This window comes from Equus caballus, chromosome 12, assembly GCF_041296265.1.
Source record: "Equus caballus isolate H_3958 breed thoroughbred chromosome 12, TB-T2T, whole genome shotgun sequence".
Classification (NCBI taxonomy): Eukaryota; Metazoa; Chordata; class Mammalia; order Perissodactyla; family Equidae; genus Equus; species Equus caballus.
The window spans coordinates 17,759,813-17,786,726 of NC_091695.1; the positions used below are offsets into that span (position 1 = coordinate 17,759,813).

At 35.8% G+C, this 26,914-nt stretch overlaps 1 protein-coding gene and 1 pseudogene across 10 annotated transcripts in view; both read right to left on the bottom strand.

Annotated features, from left to right (window-relative positions):
* OR5W2I (olfactory receptor family 5 subfamily W member 2I) overlaps nucleotides 1–26,914 on the bottom strand; it is a 124,380-nt gene that overhangs the window by 85,036 nt on the left and 12,430 nt on the right. For 3 of the 10 annotated variants that reach the window (XR_011423600.1, XR_011423598.1, XR_011423599.1), the window contains 2 exons: nucleotides 6,230–6,359; nucleotides 3,502–5,187 (listed from right to left, as the gene is read on the bottom strand). The exons of the other annotated variants lie outside the window; for them this stretch is intronic. The gene's annotated coding sequence lies outside the window, so the exon portion shown is untranslated. Of the gene's footprint in view, nucleotides 1–3,501; nucleotides 5,188–6,229; nucleotides 6,360–26,914 lie in introns of those variants that run through there. 10 annotated transcript variants of the gene reach the window in all.
* Nucleotides 4,786–5,133, bottom strand: OR5W1KP (olfactory receptor family 5 subfamily W member 1K, pseudogene; annotated as a pseudogene).

Here is a 26,914-nt window from a genome sequence, read left to right on the forward strand (position 1 = left end):
TATAATCATAAAATTCTGAACTTGCTTACAATATAATGGTGAATGGACTTCTTTTGGAAAACCTTTATGATAGTAATGCACATATAGAGAAGATTTAAATGATAAGTATTCAGATAGATAAATTTAAAACAACATATACCCCAGTAACCAGGACCCAGTCCAAGAAGCGAAACATTACTAGAATCACCGAAGCCTTCTACTTTCTCCTTCTTAAGTCACTAATCTCTTATGCAAATTACATTCATAGTTTTTATTATGGTAGATTAGTTTCATATTTTTTTGGAACCATACATAACTAGATGATTAAGTCATATGTTGTTTCAATTATTAACATACTTGTACAGTCTATCCATGTTGTTCCATACAGTTGCAGTACATTCATTCTCGTTGTTCAATAGCATTCTTTTGTAAAAATATATCATTTCTTATTTATCTACTTACCATGGATATACAGTTGAGTTGTGTTCCCTTTCTTATTACCAATAATGTTAAATGGACATTATGGTAGATGTTTTTTGTTACAGATATACAATTATTTATCTTGCGTAAAACCAGGAGCTGAAAATATATTCAGGCATGTGTGTGTATAAAATTTAGATTTGGTAAATATCATCATATAGTTTTCTATGAAGTTTGCCAATCCACACTTCCACTATCAAATTCTCAGTGTATGAGCTCTCTGGCACTTCCACTTCCTCACCGATACTTAACGCTGTCTATCATTTTAATTTCAGCTGTCATGTAGAGTATTTGATTTCCATGATGACTAATAAAGTTGGATATCCACTTTTATAATGTGATCCTTAAAGTAAAAGTTCAGATTGAAAGGCCAGTTAACTGGGTCCGACTTGATGATTTTGGGGCTCTTGCAATCTGTGATATCTGTCATCATTACCACTTCCATTTCTGATCAAATTGGCCTAGAGATGAAATGTATTCCTTTAGTATAAATATATTCCCACCCATCTGCTACTTTTTTAATTACCCCAAATTGAAATAGGTATATGTGTTGATAGATTCATATCGATATGAATACAGAATGTGGAACTGGAATACATAATAAAGATTATCTTGTTTTAGCCCTTCTTTTAACAGAGTGGAAACTGAGGCTCAAAGAGAAAAGTGATGTGTTGAAAGTCATAGTTATCGTAAGTTGAGAGTAGAGATTCAGACCCAATTTTGTTGCCACCATTTCTTTTGTTCATAGTATGTTTTCACAGAAGATTTGAAACTAGGTTGCATTTGGTGTCTCTTAAGATGAGGCCACATATTTATTGATATAGTGAGAATTTTTATTGTTTTGATTTAAGAAATTTAGCTAACCAGCTTTGCATCAATATGGAGCTAAGTGCTTGTATCATTATACATAGAACATAATTGTCATCACTGGTCATGCTTATGTTTATAGATACCAATATAAGGAACTATGATAAAAAAAAATTGATCTATAACACTGGGGCATTACACACAATTACTGAAAGAGACTATGTTCTTGGAGCCAGAGATGGGAACAGGAAACTAGAAATGGTGGGATGATATTTTGGAACGTTCCTGGGGCATGACTCATAGAGAAGGTATGACTGGAAGTCTAAAGAAAATACTAAACCAAAAGTGAGGCTGAGAGTAGGAGAAAGGAAGAATTAGGGAGGAAAGCCTTCTGAGAGTGAAAATGCACATTAGGTTATAAATCAAAATAGCAGTTCCATTTACTGCAATGGAAACTATCTTTAAAAGTAGAGTTTTATCTATACAGATCAGCGGTGAGGTAAGGCTCTGGCTAATGTGGAATTTTAATAGGGAAGAATGGAATGACACCAAGTGCTTCATCCTAAATACTGAGCAGGAAATGTTCTCAAAGTGCATGGGTTCATCACAATACATAGATGCCACTTCTTTGCTGTTAAGTGTGCCATGTCAGCTATGGCCCTTAGGATAGGACCATACAGAATAACATAAAATGGAGTACCCTGGGATTAATTATCTAAACTCATTTCTTGGCAATATGGGGTCTGAGGCTTAGATCAGTAGAATGGTTTCAGGCATCTGGCCTGGCATGGAAATGGTCTGGCTAGCATGGGTAGCTATGAAGAAAGCTCTGCTCAGCTCTATCCAGGAGTGAAGGCAGGGTCAGGACAAAGAAGTCATACTGGGTGGGCAGAGAGCTCTAACCGGGACCTGAGGCTGCGATCTGCAACGGGAATCTGACAGATTGAGTGAGTAGGCTCCAAGGGGATAAGGATGCAACCTGGAGAATTTTTATATGACATAGTGCCATGAATGACATCTTTTTCCTTCAGCGCCAGGGATTTAGTGTCTGATGGGGAGTTAGTAGACTCCGTATAATCTTAGAAACTCTCTTGAACAATCATGTATATCTGATTGTTTAGACACACACACACACACACATATATATATATATATATATAAATCCTTATAATCTCAGGCTTGTCTCTCTTCAAGGACCAGTTCTTATCTTAAACTGTCTCTCAGCTTGGCCATTTTCTTATAATGAAAATAAAACAAAAACAAAAATCCTGCTTTCCTGATCATGTATAAAGGCTATTAAGTCAGTGTCTTTAAAAAGGTAAAGAAGGGGGCCAGCCCCATGGCTGAGTAGTTGACATTCTGTGTGCTCTACCACGGTGGCCCAGGTTCACAGGTTCAGATCCTGGGTGTGGACCTACTCCACTCATCAGCCATGCTATGGAGGCATCTCACATACAAAGTAGAGGAAGATTGGCACAGATGATAGCTCAAGGCCAATCTTCCTCAAGCCAAAGGAAAAAAAAGGAGGAATGGAAATGGATGTTAGCTCAGGGCAAATCTCCCTCACCAAATTAAAAAAAAAAAGGTAAAGAAAGAAAGGGATATATCTTTTTCCTCAAATATATATGTAAAAGATGGCCATTGAATCCAATTTTTCATAACATGAGTAGGTTTAACTTTTATAGATATGAGCATATTTAATACATTTTTAATAACGTATATTGACTGTAAAAGGGTTTTGGACAATGATTAAGAGGTAGTGATATGTAAATTATCCCATAAGCAGCAAAAAAAGTTATTTGAGATTATAAAAGAAAATATCTGAGTAATAAAATATTTTTGTCTTAAAACTCTGTTTAACTAGTCATTGAAGATAACCTGCTGGAAATTTCATATTTTTAAAATATTTGGTTTTACTCTTACAACGTTTTGAAGTACATAACATTCAACACATTTTGTTCTCTAAAAGGATACATAAAATTAGAGAGGAGGACTTAAATGGGAACCTTGTATAACTCACTACTCTGTCCTCCTGGAATCAGAAAAGAATGCTTCCATTTCCTTTCTTGTAAACAACATAAAATAAAATGAATAGACCTAAGAACTTGAATTCTAACATATTTTCATAACTGGAGTAATTGTTAATTTAAAACAGAAAAACATAAAAAATTAACTTATTAGAATAAAGTAAGGATTATTTAACATCCAGATCTCAGCAATGACTGCTATTAAAAATGTGTTTAGATTACACTTTCAGTTTATTTCACAGAGGCACAGAGAGCCAATATAAGTCATTACATATGGAATATTAAATTAAATACTACTTATTTTTCTTTTTTTCCATTGAACATATATTTTTGTTAATCACTATTACTTTACAACTTAAACTGTATCAATTTGGCCTTTCAGGTTTTCTAAAACTTTTTATTTGAACCACTATAATGCTATGAACACATCAGGGGAGATAGAGTTCTCTTTTCCAGTGGCCTTTGAGAAGGTCCAAATCCTTTACCCCCAAATTCCATTCATGCAGTTTCCGTACAGTTGTCAATAGCAACGCATCTGTTCTCTAGAGTGAGGGCAAGAAGGGAAATCCACAACCTGATGTAAAGTCCATGAGTTGCAATATGAATCTACAGCTGCTGATCCTGGGGATGTCTGCTAATAATAATAATCGAGACAGAATGATGAGGAAGAGAGAATCCAAGAAGTTCTCTACGTCAAATGATCCCTGTCTCTGATACTTGTTCAGGTTAGGCCAAAAGACGAGAAACACATACAGATTTTGCCTAAGATGAGCCTATGAGAATAAGAATAACTAAATAAAGGGAGCTCTTTTAATTTGTGAATTTACAAAGGCTCCTTTTTGCATCAATCTTACAGAGGACTTTCATTCATTATTCAAGAGATGTTTTTGAATGACTTCCTGGAGCAAAGCATTGCAAATGGCAAAGTAGAAATATTGGCGAACAAGAGAAGACAGAGCCTTGCATTTATGAAAATTTGACTTAGGACAGGAGATTTTTTTTATCCTTTTTTATTTATGGACTACTTTCATACATCTAAGCGTTAGGAAGGAATATTTACAGAATGATATAAGTACTTTGGAAAGATATAAACAAAAGTATTTTAACCCTCTAACCCTCCATTCTGGATGAGCAAATTTACTAAACTCCCTGTTTAATAAAAATGGAAACTTAGGAGGGCAAGTTGAATTGACATGTGGGGAGAAGTTTCTCTGCCCATGATATCTCACAAAGTCATACTCTTGAGCAGAGAAGAGAAGTATAAGAAGATCATCTTTGAAAAACAGGATAATGAAACTATTACTACTCTTCCTTAGCCTGGAGAGAAGATTCAGATCAGAAATGACTGCTCCCTACCGTTAATTTAAGCACAAAAACAAGTAGCGGGAAATATCTAAAAGATGCATTGGTACACTACAGGAATCTATGTCAAAGTACCTGAACTTTAGCTTTCAGAATTATTAAACAAATACATTTGGGTGAAAACATGGTTTCACACAGAGCAAAACATAGTGTCAATTGCTTTTTTCAGGGCACCTTTCACATCCTTATTCCTTAAGCTATAGATCAGTGGGTTTAACATTGGGATCACAACTGTGTAGAAAACAGAGGCCATTTTGTCTGTGTCCATGGAGTGACTGGAGCTGGGTCGGAAATACATGAACAGGAGTGTGCCGTAAAATATAGCAACAGCAGTTAAGTGGGAGGCTCACGTAGAGAAGGCTTTGCATCTCCCCTCAGCTGAGTTCATTCTAAGGATGGTAATTATGATGTAGCTGTAGGAAAGGAGGACAGTCATGATGCTGCACCCCTTAAATTAATTGGTCCACATAACCCTCATCTTCTGACATGATTCTTGTTGTTTTTTTCAATACTGCGGAAATGCTGTTATATCCTGTAATAGAGAGTCATAGTTAAGTGAGAGATGTACATAAGTAATATACTTCTTTGTTTTTCCCTCATCATCTACAACTGTGGAGCAGACAGAGATCTGGCTGACTCCTGGATATAAAATGTCCTCTCTTCCCCATTAACCCATCAGGTCCTATCCAGTATAAATTAACAAGGGGTAGAGATAGATGTGATTTAGGACTCACTGGCTCAGGGAAGGTGGTAGTTGCTGGAGAAAGGGGTAGAAAGTTCTCCATGAGTGATGCAGCAGAGTGCACAGACAGGAATATGCCAGGCCTAACCTGGCTCCTACAAAATCTATTCACCAGCAGAACAGATGTGTAGCACACATGATAAAAGTTTTCATGTGTCCACAATCCCATGACATCAGAAATAGTCATGTCTGAACTGTGCACCATCCCAATCCCTAGAAATAGTAATATTGATTTATGTTTTTCTTTTATGCCTATTTTTCTTAAACATCTCTGAAGTTTGCCTTCCTTTAAAAGAGCTGGTGGTCCTTGGGAGGCCACCTGAATTCTATGTCCCACTGTTATGTTTTAGCCAAGCCAATTCTGTTGTATGTAATGTCAGCCATGACATCCTCTGTTCTCTAAAAATATAAGAAAAGTGGAGTTGAATGTAGAAGAAGAATAGAAAAAGAGTATCTGAATAATGATCTGGTGATCACTGTGCAGGTCTCTAAATCCTTGGTCTGAATTCATCTAAATAGCTGTCTCTGTAGAAAGATCTTTTAAAAAATCCTTTCCTTAAAAAAGAAAATATCTTTAAAAAATAGTAAAGGACAGGTGCGATTAAAAACAAAAACTGACCACATACACAATCCATAATTGTATTTTATTATATTGTTTGCTGTCTATGGATATATGTATTTAAAATAACTAGAATGATAAAAGTGATTAAAATTGGGTTGTATAATATTTTATACCCTCCTTTGCTTTTATAACATGCTTTCAGCAAAAGTGTATAAAAGAATCAAAGAAATCTAAAATATAAATAATAAAAACAACAATAAATATTTGTACCTGTTCCAGAACTACTGTTTTCTTTGTTGCATGCAACTGTCTCTGCAGGGGGGTTCAGCATTGCCTTCTGACTGAGCTGGATTTTATAACCGTCTCTGTGTCTGGTCCCTGGAAGTTAAACACTGGGTCTCTGGGGATTAAGTGACAAGCATAATAATATCATTTATCACCTGTTATTTCCTACAGGCTATGTGACTAAGAAAGAACTTATGACTTTTTTTTAGATGTTATTTTTGTTCCTCTCTACCTTACTGCCCAATACTATACTTATTTAACAACAGTAAAATGACTCTGGTCAATGAGCATTCCTTATTTCCAGCTCAACATTTGCTATAGGGGTATTTTTTTTTATAATTAAAAAATTTAGGAAACAAATACTAACCCACTCATGCTCACACACTTACCCAGGCACACATGCACAAACACTCTCCCAATAAACATAGTCACAGAATAAAGACTTTTGTGAATACAGCAAAAATAATGACTAAAATCACACTGCCTAGAAATAACTAGATTCTGCTGCCTATGTTGTGAGATTTTTTATTTTTAAACAGAAATGATGTCAGAACAAACATGTTTTGTAAAAATATTGTATATATATATTTTTGTGCTGAGGAAGATTAGCCCTGAGCTAACATCTGTGCCCATCTTCCTCCATTTTGTGTGTGGGATGCTGCCACTGCATGGCCTGATGTGTGGTTCGTAGGTCCTCATCCAGGATCCAAACCTGCAAACCCTGGGCCGCTGAAGTAGAGTGCGCAAACTTAACCACTACACCACTGGGACAGCACCAATATTTTATACATTTAAATGAGTGTTATGAAAAAAGGCAATGCAGTCCTTGCTATTGATGTACATTAACTGATTCAATCTATTCTCCGTGAATGGCCGCTTGGATTATATACAATCTTTGCTTCATAAAAACTCTTGATACGAGTAAAATTATACTTACATAATTTTTCCTAGCCAAGTCTTTCTATAAAATAAATTCTAAGAAATGGCCTTTAACAATAAAATGATTTAACTTTCAAAAAGGAGAATTTAGGCTTTTTTACCATAGTCAGATATTTTATATTATTTAATTATCACCACATATCATATATTTTATATTATCACATATGTCTTCAGTTGTCCCTAAAAAATTCATTGTATGACACAGATATTGGAACTCAGAGTTGATGGTTACTTCTAGAGTCTCTCAAACATTTATCTACATTGACTTCATAGAAATTGCTTGCGATAGATTCCTGAATACAGTGCAATGAAACAAATTTGTCTTAAAAGATAGCTCCCTTAAATACTCTCATAGAATGTTGAAGTGTATTATGTTAAAGCGCTACTTAAAAATTCAAAGCTTAATGACCCATAGACTCCTAGATTTCTGAGAGAACTGAGAGACCATTCAATTTACATTTTCAGTGGTTGAGGGCAGAAGCCTCGCCACATTGGAATGTAATCTGTTTTCTTTAAGTCAGCTGGGCGCTTGAACTTCATTAAGTTGGTGTGAAGTGAAAATGACATACCATTCTAAGAATTAAACAGAAAATAAAGAAATTGGGGCCAGCCCAGTGGTGCAGCAGTTAAGTTCGCACATTCTGCTTTGGCGGCCCGAGGTTCGCTGGTTTGGATCCTGGGTAGCGGACATGGCACCACATGTCAAGCCATGCTGTGGTTAGGCATCCCACATAGAAGGTAGAGGAAGATGGGCATTTATGTTAGCTCTGGGCCAGTCTTTCTCAGAAAAAGAGGAGGATTGGTGGCAGATGTTAGCTCAGGGCTAATCTTCCTCAAAAAACAAAAAACAGAAAAGAAAGAAAATGATGTCCTTTGAGCTTGTGGAACCCGACGGCTTAGAGGGATAATCTCCATATAGTCTTTTTACTGAGTAATATTCTAGCATGTGTGTGAATCATTGCTGTACAATTACAAGCATAGGTTGCTATGTGTTCGTTAAATGTCTACCATTACTTAATGTTCAAAATACGTACAATAACGACATAGATTAGCTGCACATCTTGAGTCTTAATTGCCACAAACCCATAAATGAAAAATTTGTGTAAACAAACAGCAAAATTAAGATGTGCAAGGTATGTGCCAGATTATGCATTCTAATACGTTTCATATTAATTTCACATTTCTTCTGAAAAACTGCCCTGATTAAACAGAAACATACATTTTGCAGTTATTTTTGTTTACTTATTTCTCTGGTTTGTGTTATGGAGTTTGTCTCTGCTTTTTATAAAGCTAGAATACTCTTCAGGCAAATTCATTTAAATTTGTATCTTTTTAATTTTTGGCACAGTGATTTTAGTGACAATTTTTAATGCTTTTTCATAATATGTTGCTAATAATTGTGTGATGACCCTGATACTAAAATACCAAATGTACTCCTGTGGGAGATATTGCTGAGCCAAATTTCAAACCACCAAAGTAATTGCTGGTAATTTTCCATCAGGTAAACACAAGAAAATGATGTATTTGTGATACCTAAGAGCTCTACTGCCTTTCTCTAGTTCTCCGGTGCATATTTGGAAGAGGAGGCTTCCTTGGTCACTTTCCTCTGATTCCCATTCATACTCATTTTCCCTCAGGTCTTCCCTGTCTCCACAGATGCCAGTTTCCTCAGGCTACACTCTGTTTATCGGGATTCAGACTCCATGTTTATAAACATGGCTTCCCTTCCAGATCATGAAATTTAACTCCCACTGTTAAATCTGAAGCATAGGTAACAATATCTGCTAAAAAAAATAGGACAATCTAAATTACTTCCCAAAGAATTTGTGTTTTCATAGAATGGCTTTCTCTAGCTATGGAGGGAAATGACTTAACGTAGGATTTAAGGCCTCAGAGAAAAACAAGTGAGAAAAAAAATCTAAATCTACATGGCTTTTCTGGTGTCAGTGATGCCCCTAAACATCACAAGTAAGCACGTAGGCAACTGACTACGTATAAACTTCTTTGAGAAAATGGTTGTCTGGCCCTGAGGCATGGGCCGTTATCATGTGAATTCAGTGTGTGATAAATGCTATCAAGGAAAACCAGGTTCATTAAGTCCCCCTGTTTCAGGAAATAAGAAAAGCAGTGCCTATGGGTTACTAAAAACACTTCTGTTCTATAAGCAAGGTTGTACTTTTCAGTAACATAAAGGATAATCATTTAATGAAATAGTCTGTGAATATTGTGTGCTTTATTAATTTTACAAGAATATCTTGAAAACATATTGTGTACAAGAAACTGCTCAAGATTTAAAAATTAATAATAAAATCCTGCAGTTGTCTACTATGTGAGAGGAAATCACTTTTGTTTTTAGAAAACCTCTTAAGTTTTATATATGTATATATATAAACCATATACATATATTTTTTTAAACAGGTGAGCTTTTGAAAATTAAAAGTCTTGTATTCCAACCCTGACCATCTGACCATAAAACAGAATAAAATGAGAATTTCAGAGACTGTCTGTGGGCCCTAACAAAAATTGATGCCTTATAGGATAGTTTTATAAAAACTGTATAGAATGGAAATCATTAGGTTTTTATCCTTTAACATCTAGATTCTTCCACTCAATAGTGTATATATATGAGAGTCCTCCATGCTGTTGCATGGGATGATACTTCATTCTTTCTCTTTGCTGTGAAGTGTCCCAATGAACAAACATACTATAGATTATTTGTCAAATTCCAAATAATGCTACATTGATCATTTTTTGGAGAAGCTTTGGGTGTACATACTCACTCATTTCTATTGGATATAAAACTAGAAATGGAATTTTAGGGCCAGCTGTGATAGATACTGCCGTACAGTTTTCCAAAGTTGAACATCAGTTCTTACTTTTACTGTCTACGTGTGAGAGCTGTAGTTGTTCCACATCCACACAAGTACTCGATATTAATATTGTGAATCTTTTTCATTTTATCTACTCTTTAGGTGAGTTATAGTACTATACTGTGATTTTAATTTTTATTTTCCTGAATCCTAATAAAGTGCATAACCATATCTGTGAAGTGTATGCTAAAGTCTGAATGCAGAATATGAGGCCAGTTAATAGAGCTGTGATTAAAAGTATTTGAAATGCCACAATTCACACTCTAGTTGATATCATTATTGCCGCTGAGGTCAAATCAGCCTAGTGATACAATTCAATTCTTTGTATGAAGGTGGAGCCACTCTTTGTTTTGTTTTGCTTGTTGGCTTGTAAATATCTGCAATAATAGGGACAGTTTACACAGCATTAGAACCCCAGATATATAGAGATGGATTGTGGCACCTGGAAAAAACTTAGACATACTGTGGTGTGCAGCCCTCCTTTACAGGGGGCTGAGCTCTAATCAGGAAGAGTGATTTGTGAACCACCACAGCATCTAGTGTTGCATTCGGTGTCTAATTCAGAGCGCATATTTCTGGACATGAATTTGCAGAGAGGTTAAACTTTCTTCCTCTGCCTTTAACACAACCTCCCATACACTGGGTTATACAGCTTAGTACAGCTGTGTTGTAACAAACTTAGTTATACAACGTATCACCAACATGGATCTATCTGTTCACTGTGTTACATGCTGTTATATTTGGGCATGTGACCCTAATCTACCATCACTATGTCATTGTTATCTTTAGAGATTTCAGTACAATGGCCATAGAAAAGGAGTTCAGATACAGAAACATGCTTATTACATTACCCACTTCACAGTCATTGGTAATATCCTATTTGGACAATAATATTTTCCATCAGTCGCCGGTAGATACGTGATAACAGTGTTATGTAATGATGCAGAGAATGGAAGGGATGGGTGTGGCATGAAGTAGATGAGCTAGAATAGATCAAAGATTTTGATATTTTGTTTTCTCTATTCCTGTAGAATCCCAACATAGAAGTTTAGTTTAGGCCATTGGCTCCAAGTTTCTATTTAGTCATGAATGAGGGGGAAAAGAATATACGACCCCAAAATATACCACTTTGGAATGGGAATAATTTTGAGTTGAAGACAAGCAAGGCCCAACTCACTCTCAGGAAGTTCTGTTTACCTTCTTCTCAACTTCCTTAAAGAATTTATGGAAGGCCTGCTCCACAAGAAATCTAATGCCAAAGATAACTTTTGATCAGAAAGGCTTCTCTGCATGGCACAGCAAACACTGGTTAACGAAACACTTGCTCTTCTCATCATCCTGTGAATTGTCTTCTTCCTCTTTGAAGCCCCAGACCCTTACTCCTTCTCTTTAGTTCTGGACAACATATCAGTAATCATCTGACTGTCTTTGGGTCTTATATCTTTGGGCCTCCTCTATATATGAAATTTGTTCTTCTCCTGTTAATCTGTCTTATGTCAATTGAATTATTAGACCAGTTAAAGAACCTAGAAGGAAAAAAGGGAAGTTTTTTGCCCCTCTACGAATCTACTGTATAACATTCCCAGCAAATGATATTTCAAACTCAAAATTGCATAAATTCAAGGAGGTGAAGCCTAAATTAATCAATTGTTACTTCAATTTTTAGACATATATTTACTGAGCTTAAGATGTCTCATTTATTAGAATAATATTTCCTTCTTCTTAGTTTGCACTCTTTATATGTGATTAAAGGGGCCAATATGCAGATAAACTCAATCTTTAAATGATATTACTGTCATATGTCTCATGGAAGGAAGATGGCATGTGTATAACTTTCAAATAGTGGCAATCCACTTACTCTCTGATTAGTTGGACTTTAGTATATTTCAAAAAATGTTTTCTGCTACATCACTATTGTAGGGGAGGAAGACATTTCCTCTATCCTCTCTGGGTTTGTCTGGTTGGACAAGGAATTAAATTCACATGAGATGGAATAGCAAGAGAAAATTAAACAAAGCTTTATAACATGTATACATGGGAGAGGCTCAGGCAAGCTGAGCAACTTGCCAAAATGGCTGAAGCCACCACCTTAAATATCACATCCAGCTAAAGACAAAGGAGGATGTTGGGGGTGAGGGGAGTCAGTTACAGGAGGTTACCAGAAACAAGAATAAGATTATCATGCAGATTTAAGTCCTTGCCTTTGGCATTGATTAAGAGTTTCTAGAGATAGGGTCATCCCTTCTTCCTGGTACAGAGAGGGAGACATCTTTACAGATGGAGATTTCCTTTATAAATGTAACTCATTCTTAAGAAAGGGTAAGCAAGTTCCACCCCTCAGAGCCTCCTTTCCTGTCTGCAGTTTATTAAAAGCAATCAGCCCCAAATAATCCTCATGCCAAAAAGACATATCTTGGGGTGGCCAATTCCAGGCCCCCACACTATTACTAAGAATGATTAGGGGCTGGCCTGGTGGTCCAGTGGTGAAGTTCACACATTCCGCTTCGGTGGTCCAGGGTTTGCCTGTTCGGATCCCAGGTGCGGACATGGCACTGCTTGGGAAGCTGTGCTGTCATAGGCGTCCCACATATAAAATAGAGGAAGATGGGCATGGATGTTAGCTCAGGGCCAGTTTTCCTCAGCAAAAAGAGGAGGATTGGCAGCAGTTAGCTCAGGGCTAATCGTCCTCAACAAAATAAAAAGAAAAGAAAGATTAACAAAAGATTGTGGGTAAGTTGAAAAAATATGATATAGGAGGAAGCCCTTAAAACTTTTCCTCAAAAAGCCATTAACCATAGATTTTTCCATCATCATATTTTTCACTAATTTGTCACTATGTCTCACAAATTCTACCTTCACTAGCAAAGGAGCCTCTGAGGCTTTACTTCCATTCTGAAATTCTTTAATATAAGATATTTACAATTACATAATGAGTACGATTCCAATGGATAATTAAGAGTGGTAATGAATCTTATATGGTCCTTGAAATATACAGCCATATCCAAGTTTTCTCAAAAAGGCAGACCACCCATATTTAACACCAGAAAATCTGAGCAAATGATTCAGAGCACATCAAGAAAGTACACAGATGAATGCTTTTCACTTCCTGTGTAATTAATATGAATGTCTTTACAGATTTATTAACTTATTACCCACAATCATTTTAGGTACTTCCTTAAAAGCTATAAAATATGTGTATACAAGGCACATATCTACCCTCATTTAATTTACTTTGACCAATATCTAATAAATACTCAAAATTGTTATTGAGTATGTTGATTTTTATTATTTATTTGTCATTCTTGTTTGTCTCCCAGATACAGCACAGGTACCGGGACACAGGAATAAAATGCTCAGTCCTCGAGTAAAGGATGCACACAGTCTCATATTGGAGTTAATAGTTTAATCAATAGAGTGAGAGAGAAAATAATGCCTTGAGTAGAGTATTGTTAGCAAACCACACAGAGGGGATTTAACCAGGACTGAGAAGGGGGAACATAGGAAGGAGAGCTGAGTAGAAGTGACTTGAGTTGAGAATTTCAGAACAAGGATACACTTTACTAGGACCCTCCACTTTGCTCTCTATCCTTCCCATATTGCATTTCATATCCTCTAAGAAGGGATTGTCTGCCCACCTCAGGATCTCTAATTCCCAGCCTCTCTGTCTAGAATCCTTTCCTCTCCCTACCATCCATTGTATTTCTATTCATTGTTTATTTCTGAAACTGAATTTCAGAGAATCTTTTATTCTCTGCACCCTACATTGAGATATTTTGCTTGAACTTAGAGTATCTTCCCTTTTTAATTCAAGGTGATATATAGTTTATGATGCAATTTGTAAGATTAGCTAATTAATTTTTCTGATTTCCACTACATTATAGGATTCATTAGTGAAGAAACTACTGGAATCACCATCAAATGCAAATCACCTGCAAGCACAACAGCTGGATTCTAAACATTAATAACTCAGGATAATTAAATTAATACATAAAATAAACATCAAGCAAGTGAAAAATTGGCACACTAAGGTGGAGATTGGAAAGAAGGATCATGTTCAGTGCTTCATTAAAGAAAATTGATTTTATCACTGACATGTTTCTTATAAGTTAACAAATGAAAATTATTATAGTACCGCTTTTTGTATATGTCATCCCTAGCATTTACTGAGACATAAAATAGGCTTTATAAAATTCATTTTATCACTCTTCTTCATTGGTTTGCTTTAGTGCTTATAACCCATGTTTGACTGACCTTTGCCAAATGACAAATCACTTCACCGCAAGACAAGTCATGAAAACAAGTGGAATCAGCAGACTATAATTTGTAAATTTGCATATCTTAGGGTTATAAATTGACTTCATTAAAATGAAAACTGGAAGAAGAAATATAAGTGCTCCTGAGAGATATAGGCTTCTGTCTTATATTTACGTATGCATCGTGCATGTGTGCGTCTGTTGATGCAAGAAAATTTGAACGTGGGTGGTGGTCTGATTTTTATTTTTTCTAGACTTATTATGTTATGTGATCTATATGCACTTGGATTTACATATATTGGTACTTGTAATGTCTTATCTATATTATTGAAAGAGACAAAAGCAAATATTAAATTTACATACACAATGATATCACTCGCACAGTGATAAAAAAGTAATGATTTACTTATCAACTTGAGTAAAATATTTATAAGTAAAATCTTTAAGTTCCTTATACAAACAACAAATGAGGTCAGTCAAATTCACACAAGTCTAACAAAGAAATATCATGTTTAGCCATTAGAGTTTCTTTAACTGAGTAATCAAGTATAAAATAACTCATTTATAAACTCCTCAATACTTAATTTTCCATTTTCCAAAAGTGTAAAGTTTTTTCCCCATGATATTCTTTGAATTTAACCATTTATAAACCTACCTGCATTGAGCTAGCCTCTCTGTCCTTATCACTGGTACATGAACAATAGGCAGATTGCGTTTTATTTTGAACGAGTGACTGTTGGGAATTAAATTTATAGAGTTTCTGCCTTCTGTGTTATGAGAACATGATTAATTAGATTTTTGGTTCTGTCTTTTACACTGAGAATGTTGCAACAACTTTAGCAAAGCCTAAACTTTTAATTCTTCACTCTATTCACCAAAGTGATCAATGTCAGAAATTTACCAGACTTTATTTTAATGCTATGTTTCATGGCTACCATGAACCTCTACCCTCCTCAAGTGAATCAGATGTCTAATGGAATACAGATAGATCCTCTACTTAATGATTTCCATCTCGTTTTCATTGTTTACACTATGGCTTCTATTTCTGAAACATTTCCTTCACCTACCATTTAGAAATATGATAATCTTACATATTGATTTTTCATTAGTCATTGTCTGATTTTTCCCCAGGTACATGTCAGTTACCCTCGCCTCTATAATATTTTGACTATGTAGGGGCAGAAAACTTTTCCCTTCTTCCCTCTAGTTTCTTTGACTGGTTTAATGGTTAAACAGACTTAATAAACCAGATTAACAGGAGAAAAACAAATTTAATTTCATTTGCACAGGAACTCCATAAAAAATATGAGACTCAAACAAGTGACCAAAGCAGGCAGCTTTTAAACCTTTTAGACAAAGAACACTAAATTTGTGAAGAATTGACAAGATTAAGGGGTTTGGGCCTGGGGTAGTAAATTAGTGAAGAAGAAATAAGTTTTGTTTATATAGCCTTCTTGGCCCTAAATTTCCTTCTCTCCGGTGATAAGGATGCCTTCTACCCTCGGTGCAGCAGGCATAACTTTCACATGAGAGATTTATTTCCTACTTTTCGGAGGACAAAGGAGGGTCAGAGTATCCTTCTTACACTGACTGTTTCTTAAGTAACTTTAATTCAAAATAATCAATATGACAAGGTGACCTACTTTAGGATGGCATATTCTGCTCTCTTTCAATTGTATAACATCCACTACACCTAGTACATTCTTTATTGAACTATGTATTTCATGTATTTATATATATGTCTTTTTACATTCCTCTGATCCTTAGCATAGGATTTGCATGAGTAACGGCTCAGTAAATGTATGTTGTTCAATATTTTCCTGTTGTTAGGCTGGTGGATATTCAACAAACAGTAGAAATAAACAGCCTTTGCAGCCTGTTTCCACTAATATAGTTCATATGTACAAGAATGATCTTTTTATCTAAAAAAAAAATGTGTTGGGATAATGCTTTCAAAGAAAAAGCCAAAGTCTGCTCATTTCCAAAATAAATTAGTGTACTATTATTCATGGTAGTACTTTGAAAATTGGGAGGTACTGGAAATGCCAATTTTGTGTGTGTCCAAATCCCACCTGTAAAGCTGCAAATGTAATGCTCCACCCTCCCTGAATCTTCGTCAGCCATGTTGGTCCCCGCCTTGATTGGACTCCTTCATTGGGTCAGAGAGATAAATCGTGTGTTCTCATTATTCTGCCCCATAGAATATTTCTACTTTCCCTTCTATAAATGTGCTTTTTAAGCACCTCCTTATTCAGCACTAGATTCATGAGGCAAAAGGTATGGATTCAAATATAAACCATTGTGGATATCTTACCAATTGTTTTGTGTTTTTCTTATACTATTTAACTTTCTTCCATATACATTATCATATATTTCAAATATTATTTTGTGTTTCCTGAGTTGTCTCTAACAACTTCATTATACAGATACTGAAAGTGAGATCCAGAAATAATCAGTAAACTTCTGGAGTTTCATAGACATTATAGCTTCATGACTCAAAAAGCTTACTCTTAATAGGTTCCTACTACAGTGTAAGGAACTTAGAGCATTATGCTAAGTGAGATGAGTCAGACAGAGAAAGACAAATACTGTATATCACTTATATGTGGAATCTACAAAAGCTGAACTCATAGAAACAGAGTGTAGATTGGTGGTTACCTGGGGCTCAGGGTGGCGGAGTTGGGGAGATGTGGGTTGAGGGGTAAAACCTTGCAGTTATAAGAGGAATAAGTTCTATAGATCTAATGCACAGCACTGTGATTATAGTTACAGTACTGTATTATATACTTCAAAGTTGATAATAGCCTAGATCTTAAGTAGTCTCACTACAAAATAAATAATAATTATGTGATGTAGTGCAGATGTTAGCTAATGATATGGGGTAACCATATTCCAAGATATAAATGCATCAAATAAACACTGTATTGCACATTTCCAGGAAGCACAAGAAAATAAGAAAATGGTGCCCCTGATTATGTAACATGGTGGCATTGGGAATACTCTCTGTATTGACCATCTTTTGAGTACTATTTTAGAATATGTGAATCATTTCAGGATGGTAATGTAGGGACCTGAAATTGGCCACCCCAAGATATGTCTCTTTGGCATCAGGTTTATTTGAGCCTGATTGCTTTTGATAAACTGGGACAGGGAAGGAGGAATGGAACTTGCCCTTTCTTAGGACACATTTACACTTGTGAGGTAAATCTCTATCTGTAAAAGGTGCCTCCCTCTCTGCACCAGGAAGAAGAAAGGAGATGACCTTCTCTCTAGAAACTCTTCATTAATGCCAAAGGCAAGGACTTAAATCGGCATTTTATTGTGCTTGCCTGGTAACCTCCTGTAACTGACTTCCCTCCCCCTCCCAACCTTGGCATTTCTTTAAGGATTGAGCATCCTTCCTTAGGCTAGGAACTGATTGCTGCTCTCACCTGTGATCGCCCAGCTCCAGACAATAGACTTGCCTCCTGCTACGCCCACCAAGACAGCAGACCCACTATCTGCTGTGTCCATCAAGCGCTGTGCTGACAGGGCAATCTTTTGACTATTGTGGGAGGGACATTTCAATCATATGTGAAACACCCTGTTTGGGAGTATATAACCACTCTGTGCACCTCACTTCTTCGGTGCCCTTTCTTCCTTCGGGAAGAAAGGCCCAGGGCCATGGTTCCTCATAAAGCTTTGTTTAATTTTCTCTTGCTAGTCTGTCTCACGTGAATTTAACTTGTTCTCCAGCCAGACGAACCCACACTTGGGAAGAGGAAATGTCTTCCTCCCCTACAGTGACAAGTATAAATTTCCACGTGTTCATTAAATTCTACTGCTGATTGTAACATAATTTATCCTTACTGTACATTCTGCCTCATTGCTATTAACTTTTTTCTTTACTGTAAAGCAGGTAAATGCAAAATCTGTGCGTACACAAAATAATTTACAAAATGATAAGTATAAGCCAGTGTATACATACAAATACTCCAGGTAATTCATTTCTGCTGAAACTCACTGGGAACTAGACAGAGACATAACCTTTTTCCAGGGTCCTACAAAGCTAGACCACATCTTAGGCTAAAATCATTAAAATAAAGAATCATTGGTTTGGGGTAAAGGACACATTACTGATGTATTTCAATGCCTTTTTGTATTTTATTGTAATTAATTGTGCGATCATTTGTACAAATACACTTAATTTACTGTTATAGGAGATATTGTGGAGAACAAGCACAAGCTACGTAATTGTAATAATTTGCCACCTGTTAAACTGAAGACACTGATGCATATGTGTTACCCAAGAGCTTTGCTGCCATTATCTACTTCTCTGATACATATTTGAAGGAATGGGAAATTTCCTTGGTGACTTTATTCTTGTTCCTTTCCAAACTAACTTTCCCATCAGGTGCTTCTCTGTCCCAAGCGATGGCAAATCTCTTCAGGTCCCACTTTGTTGAGGCACTTCTAAATTTAGCTTCCTAAACATGACTGCCCCTGCAGACCATTTAGCATAACTTCCCTCTAACACTTTCCTTAAAACCTGAGCCTTAATGGCTGCATTATTATTAACATTTGGATAATTAACTTCCCAAAGGGATTTGTATTTAATTGAAGTTGACTTTCTTAACTCATGGAAGAAGATTACCCAGTTGGGCTTTAAGACATCAGAGACACGCAAGTAAGAAAAAAATATCTGTCTAATAACTTCTCTAGTGCCACAGTGGCTCTAAATATAATACTATCTAGGCAGCTGTCTATTTATAAATTCTTTTCTTTATAAAATAGTTGAATGGCCCTTAGTCGTGGGCCATTATGAATAAGTTCAGTGCATGATAACGGTACCAAGGAAAATCAGATTCACTAAATCTTCTTGCTGCTGGAAACAATATTAGGAGTACTCCTGGGTTGAATCAGTCATCCTTGCTTTTTTAATAGTAAAAGGGATAGTTATTCACTGAAAGATTCTATGAAAGTAACACCATTAATTTTACAAAAATTTATTGGACTTTATTGTTTGGAAAGCATTTCTAGGGATAAAAATTTATAACAATAAAATTCTGAGGTTTCTTATAGTCTAATGGTAAATGGAATTTGCTTTGTAAAAACGTTTTTGCTATGAAAAGGAAAAAGGAAAAAACCCTTTTCTCTATATTTGAATATATAGAGAGAATATTTATGATAAGTATACGGATAGATAACTTCAAAAAACACATTTATAATCAGGACTCAGACCAAGAAATACAGCATTACCAGTATCATAAAAGCCTTTTATATGCTCCCTCCTAAGTCACTAATCTTTTACTTCCAAGGAGTAAATACTTTTTTGTTTTATCATGATAGATTAGTTTCATAGTTTTTGAGTCACACAAGTGGATGACTACAGTATGCACTGATTCATTCAACAATATGCTTGTGTTATCCACCCGTGTTTCTGCATTCAGTTGTACTACATTCACTCTCATGGTTGTATTGTATTCTTTGTAAAAATATGTCATTATATCATTATTTATTTATTCTTTGTAAAAATATGCCATTATATCATTATTTATCTGCTCTTTAGTGTTCAAACCTCACGTTAAAGGTAATGGTTTAGGAAACAGAGTTGGATGATCAACAATGTTCTGAGGCACAGGGTGGTGTTTGAACCAAGTTTGGAGAATGCTGGAGGGAAGGAAAGGGCCTGGAGGAAGTGACTGAGTTGTGCATTGCAGCACAGGGATTGACTCATCAGGCCAGTCCCCTTGATCTCCATAATCCAGCTATACTTAAAATTCTTTAAATTCCACAGAAATCGCATGCTCCTGCCCACTTCAAGGCTTTTCTAATTACTGATACATCTGCCTAGAATTCTTTCTCTACCAGCTCTCAGTTAATTCCTACTTATCTCTTAGGTCCCAGATTGTCTCTAATTCCAGGAAGTTCTTTTTAACTTTGTTCACGACACTTGAACACTGTACTTTGGGTTTATAGCGTCCAGTCTTTCCACATTGTGGCATAAATATAGTTTCATTATAAATAATTTGAATGATTATTTAATTAACAGTTGCCACTTTCATTAGGCGATAAGATTCATTAATATAAGAACTGTTGGATTCTGCACGAAATACAAAGCACCTAAGACGTGCAACAGACACTTAGGAAACTCTCAATAACTTTTAGAAATTAAATTAATGCATGAATAAAAGATTGAGAAAATGAAAATTTGGCAAAATAAGAGTCCAGAATTCTTCCACAAATAGGAGTACCAAATATAAATTTAAGACATAAAATGAAACATGGTGTATTTAGGGAATGAGACATATTTGTATGGCTGGAACATAGTATAAATATTTATTGGATCACCCAACATTACTTAAAATAATTTTGATTTTCATGTATTATAGTGTAACATTGGGATAAAATATATATACATATAACTTTTCAGTGGAACTAATTTTTATTTAAGTTTTTTCAGAATCTCTTTCATATCCTTGTTTTGTAGACTATAAATTAGAGGGTTTAACAGGGGAGCCACAAGAGTGTAAAAAATGAGATCATTTTGTCTTGATCCAGGGAGTAGGAAGAAGTCAGCCAGAAATACATGAAGAGCAGAGCTCCCTGGAAAATTGCAACAACAGTTAAGTGGGAGGTGCAATTAGAGAAAGCTTTGAACCTTCCCTCAGTAGATTGGATCTTTAGCACTGCCAGGATGAAGAACAATAAGACACAAAAAGTCCTGAAAGAGTAATCAGTTCAATGAAACCAAAGATGGTGAATATCACTAACTCATTGACCTACATATCTGAGCAAGATATCAAAAGGAGAGGTGGGATATCACACAAGAAATGGTTCATCTCATTTGACCCACAGAAACATAAGCAGAATGTTAACACTGTATTTATTGAAGTATTCATAAGTCCAAACACATATACCCCGAGCTAACATCTGTGCCCATCTTCCTCCACTTTATATGTGGGATGCCTGCCACAGCATGGCTTGACAAGCTGTGCCATGTCCGCACCCGGGATCCCAACCGGCAAACCCCGGGCCGCTGAAGCGGAACAGGCGAACTTAACGCTGCACCACCCTGAGGGCTCCAAGGCCAAACTTTTAATTCTTCATACTTGCACCAAATTGATCAATGCCAAGAAAGTATGATGGTGTTTACAGTATGATTTTTTACTGTCCTACACAATCTTCCTCCAGTCAAATCAGACATCCAATAAACTCAAATAGACCCTCAACTGAAGTTTTTATCTAATTATCTTCTTAAATTTATTAAATTAATAAATTTCTTTATTAAGATGATTATTTTATTATATATCCTTAATTATTTTTATCTTGTCTGTTTCATTTCTGAAACAATCCCTTATACCTTCCCATATATATATATGTATATATATATATATATATACACAAAGTTCTTTAATGGTCATATTAAATACTTTTTTTCCGCTAAGTATGCATGATTACATTCCTTCAATCACATGTCATCCAACTGGATTTTAATTATTTTATGACTATAACATACATTATACTTAGTACACTTTTTCTTGAAATATGTCTATTTCATTCATATACGTGTCTGTGTCTTTTACTACATTGTACTCTCTTAGAAATAACAGCAACATTTGGCAAATTTCTATTTATCCTGAAGCCCAGCATCAGGACTTGCATACGTAATGTCTAATTACTAATTGTTCTTAAATATTTTAGGTGACTAGACTGGTAGGTAATGGACAAATAGTAGAAATAAAGAGGTCTTTTGGGGACTGTTTCAACTAATATAGATCATACATACACCTGTTCATGAAAGAGGCTTTAGGAGACATCAGGGTTCTATTTGTTTCTTTTCTTTTTTTCTTTTTTGAGGAAGATTAGCCCTGAGCTAACTACTGCCAATCCTCCTCTTTTTGCTGAGGAAGACTGGCCCTGAGCTAACATCCATGACCATCTTCCTCTACTTTATATGTGGGATGCTTACCACAGCATGGCTTCTGCCAAACAGTGCCATGTCCACACCCGGGATCTGAACTGGCGAACCCCAGGCCACAGAGAAGCTGAAGATGTGAACTTAACTGCTGGGCCACCAGGCCAGCCCCCTATTTGTTTGTAAAATAATTTAGTTGGCTTTTCTTCATTTCAATTGTTACAAAGTTGAAAATTATTGGAGTGGAACTATGCATCCTTTCCAAACCCTTCCCAACAGCTATGATTTAATGCTCCATTATCCCTGAACCTTTGTCATTGTGGTCCTTGGTTTGATGGAATGCCATGAGCAGGAAGCAGAGCTAATCAATCTTTCACACTGACATGACTGGTATCAACTTTCATCTACCCTCCTTTTTGTAATGTGAATTTTAAGTACATTTCAATCACTGTTTTATGCTCTGTATGTGCACACAAGGAATCAGAAAAATTCATACACACACATATATTTAATTTGAATACAGATTGTCCCTGACATACTATGCTTCAACTCCACATTTTTTTTACTTCATGTTGGTGTGAATGTGATACGCATTCAGGAGAAACCATACTTCAAAGTTTGAATTTTGTTCTTTTCCTGGGTTAGCAATATTCCACAAGATACTCTCTCGTGATGCTGCGCAGTGGCAGTGAGCAGTAGCTCCGAGTCATCCATAGGATCATGAGAGTAAACAACCCGTACTCTACAGCGGACTGTGTTGCCAGCATATTTTGGACACTATTCTGGACCCTCATAGGGAGAGAGAGAAATTGATGACCTTGTTGCCATAGCATCCCCATCCTGCATTAATTAATCTTAATTCAATGCTTCAAACATTTTTCAGGCCCAGTGTGTTTTCATCTCTATTTGTTAACGGTGAGTGCCCATGCAAGTATCCTATTCTTCACTTTCAGTACAGTATTCAATATATTACATGAGATGTTCAATAAAATAGGGTTTGTGTTAGATGATTTTGCCCAACTGTAAGTATTCTGAGCATGTTTAAGGTAGGCTAGGTTAAGCTCTGATATTTGGTAGGTTAGATGTATTAAGTGCATTTTTAACATGATATTTTGAACTTAGGATGAGTTTATCGTGATATAACTGTATCTCAAGTTAAGGAGAATCCATATGTGAAAAGCTAATAACATAAGAATGTGGAAATGAGAATTTTCAAGGTTCTACAACAGACTGATGGTACCTGTGTCTGATTAAAGATATTTTCAAATTCTTTGACACTTCTCCCATGGAGATATGGTATCTTTTCTCCCTCCTTTTAAATTTAGGCTGGCCTCTGACTACTTTGATGAATACAGGATAGAAAAACTAGCTCTGTCACTCTGGGGCTAGCTTTCAAGAGGCGTATACATACAAATATAATTATTTTAACATAGTTAACAATGATCAAAAACTAGGAAAAAATATGCCCACCAGTACAAAAATATGTAATTGGATTAAGATATTTCCATAATGTGGAATACCATGTAATCATTCAAAGAAATACATCAGAGCCCCTTGTATTGATGTAGAAGCATTTGCAAAAGCCTACAGTCAATTTGGAAAATTAACATACAATGAATTATATATACACTATTCTATGGAAAGCGAATGATGATTATATATTTACCAATGAATGAACTTGACAAAAAAATAAGAAAAGATAAAGGGCAAGCTGTTATCAGGGGTTTTCTGGAGCATACATTAGAAGGAAGGATGAAGCATACTGGAGTTCAATGTGTGGAATGAAGAAATGGGGGAGAAAAGTATCCACTAAAAAAATAAAATTCTGGGCCAGTCCCAGTGGCCTAGTGGTTAAGTTCGATTTCCTCTGCTTTGGAAGCCTGGGTTCGGTTCTCGGGTTAGCCCTACACCACTTATCTAACAGTGGCCATACTGTGACAGCGTCTCCCATACAAAATAGAGGAAAAGTGGCAACAGATATCGACTCAAGGTGAATATTCCTCAGCAAAAAGAGGAGGATTGACAATAGATGTTAGCTCAGGGTAAATCTTCCTCAGCGTAAAAGAAAAAAGAAAAGAAAATTCATAAATTTATGATATAATCTCCTTTTTAAATTATAAATATGTGTGTTTGTGTATTTCCATTTATGTATGTCCATGAGGATATTATTTCCCAGTTTTATTGAGATGCGATTGACACATAACATTGTACTAGTTCAAGGTGTACAAAATAATGATGTAATATGTGCAGATACTGCAAAACATTGTCACAAGTTTAGTTAACATCCACCATCTCCTACAGTTTCAGATTTTTGTGCGTGTGATGAGAACTTTTAAGATCTACTTTCTCAGCAACTTTCAAATAGATAATACAGTATTGTTAACTATAGTTACCATTTGGTACATTACATCCCACGAATGTATTTATCTTTTAACTGGAAGTTTATACCTTTTGGCCATATCCACCCATTTCCCCCACCCATCATCCACCATCTCTGGCAACCACCAATCTGTTTTGTTTCTATGAGTTTAGTATTGTTTTTTTTAGATTCAACATATCAGTGAGATATTACAGTATCTGTCTGTCTTTGTCTGATATTTCACTTAGCATAATGCACTCAAAGTCTATCCACGGTGTACCAAATGGTAGGTTTTATTTTTGTTTTTAGTGGCTAAATAATATTCCATTATATATATACCACGCCTTATTTATCCATTCATCTTTTGATAGAGACTTAGGTTGTTTCCACATCTTGACTACTGTGAATCATGCCGCAATGAACATGAAAGTGGTGATTATCTTTGATTTCTGGTTTTAATTTCATCTGAATAAACACTCAGGAATGGGATTGCTGGATCATACAGTAGTTCTATCTTAATTTTTTAAGGGACCTTGAGGTTATTTTCCATAGTGGCCATACCAAGTTACATTTACATCGACAGTGATCAAGGGTTTCCTTTTTTGTACAAACTCATCAACATTTGTTATTTGTTTTTTGATGATAACCATTCTAGGCATAGAGACCTGATGATAGCCAGGTGTGGGGTGATATCTCATTGTGGTTACAATTTGCATTTCCTGATGATTAGTGATATTGAGCACTTTTCATACACCTGTTGTCCATTTGAATATCTTTTTGGAAGAATTTCTATTCAGTTCACTGGCCCATTTTTTAATCAGATCGTTTTTTTGGTATTGAGTTGTGTGAATCATTACTGATATGTGAATTGCATGTATTTTCTTCCATTCTGTAGGCTGTCTTTTCATTGTGTCAATAGTTTCCTTTACTATGCAGAAGCATTTTAGTTTGATATAAGTCCTACTTGTTTATTTTTGTTTTTGTTGTCAAATCCAAAAAAAATCATTGCCAAGACTGATGTCAAGGAGCTTACCCCCAATGTTTTGCTTAGCAGTTTTAGTTTCAGGTCTTGTGTTGAAGTTTTCAAGTCATTTTGTATTGACATTTGTAAATGGGGTAGATAGGAGTCCAGTTTCATTCTTTTGTAGTGTCTTTCTAGTTTTCCCAGTACCATTTATTAAAGAGACTATTTTCCCCATTGCATATTCTTGGATCCATTGTTGCAAATTAATTTAACATAAATGAGTGGGTTTATTTTGGAGTTTTCTATTCTGCTTCGTTAATCTATATGTGAAAACTTGTCTGTTATTATGCCAATAACATATTCTTTTGATTACTATAACTTTGCAATACAGTTTGAAATCGTAAAGTAAGGTGCCTCCAATTTTGTTCTGCTTTCTCAAGTTTGAGTGGCTATTAGAGCATTTTTTGTTTCCACACAAATTTTAAGATTGTTTTTTCTACTTCTATAAAAATGCCATTAGCATTGTTATAGCCTTCTAATTAATACTGGCCCTAATATTGGTTCCCCTACATTAAACCCAGCATATATGAGGTTAAAACCAAAAGTGCTCATCCCCTTTCCCTGACTCTTTAGTCACACTAATATGTAAATATCTGCTTTTTTAACCTGTGACTCCCTGAGCTTTACAACTAAATAGAAGTTAGAAATTGTAAAAGCCCAGGTGGCCTCATGCTGGGCTCAGACTACTCACAGGTCCTTGAAGTTTATTACAGGGAAACTGATGTCCAGAGATTATCAAGAAACTGAATCTTCCCAGAGCTTCCTGGCACCAGAATCCACCATCCACCACAGAGGCAGACAACCAAGGGCAGGCAGGTGAAGAATCCCTTATCTAACAGGCTGTCCCTCCTTGAAAGCACCCTAAAGCTGGTGGGAAAGCGCTGACCAGCATGGTCATAGACTTCCCCCCTCTACATTCCTCACAAACCTCTGAAATCTTTTCCCCATTTCTTAGTGGGTAGCCAGCAATTCTTAAGGCACTAGCCATTGCTTTGCTCCCTCTGCTTGGCAAAAAAAGTAAAGCTGGTTTTCCTTTTTACCCAAGACTCTGTTCTCATTATTTGGATTGGCACTGGGTTCAGAGACCAAACTTTCAGTCACAGCATATTGATAAAGATTGCATTGGATATGTAGACTCCTTTGGGTAGTAGGGACATTTTAACAATATTAAATCTTCCAACGCATGATCGTGGAATATCTTGCCATTTATTTGTGTCTTCTCCAATTTCTTTCATTGATATACTATAGATTTCAGTATATAGATCTCTTATTTCCATGGCTAAATTGATTCCTAAGTATTTTATTCTTTTTGATGGAATTGAAAATGG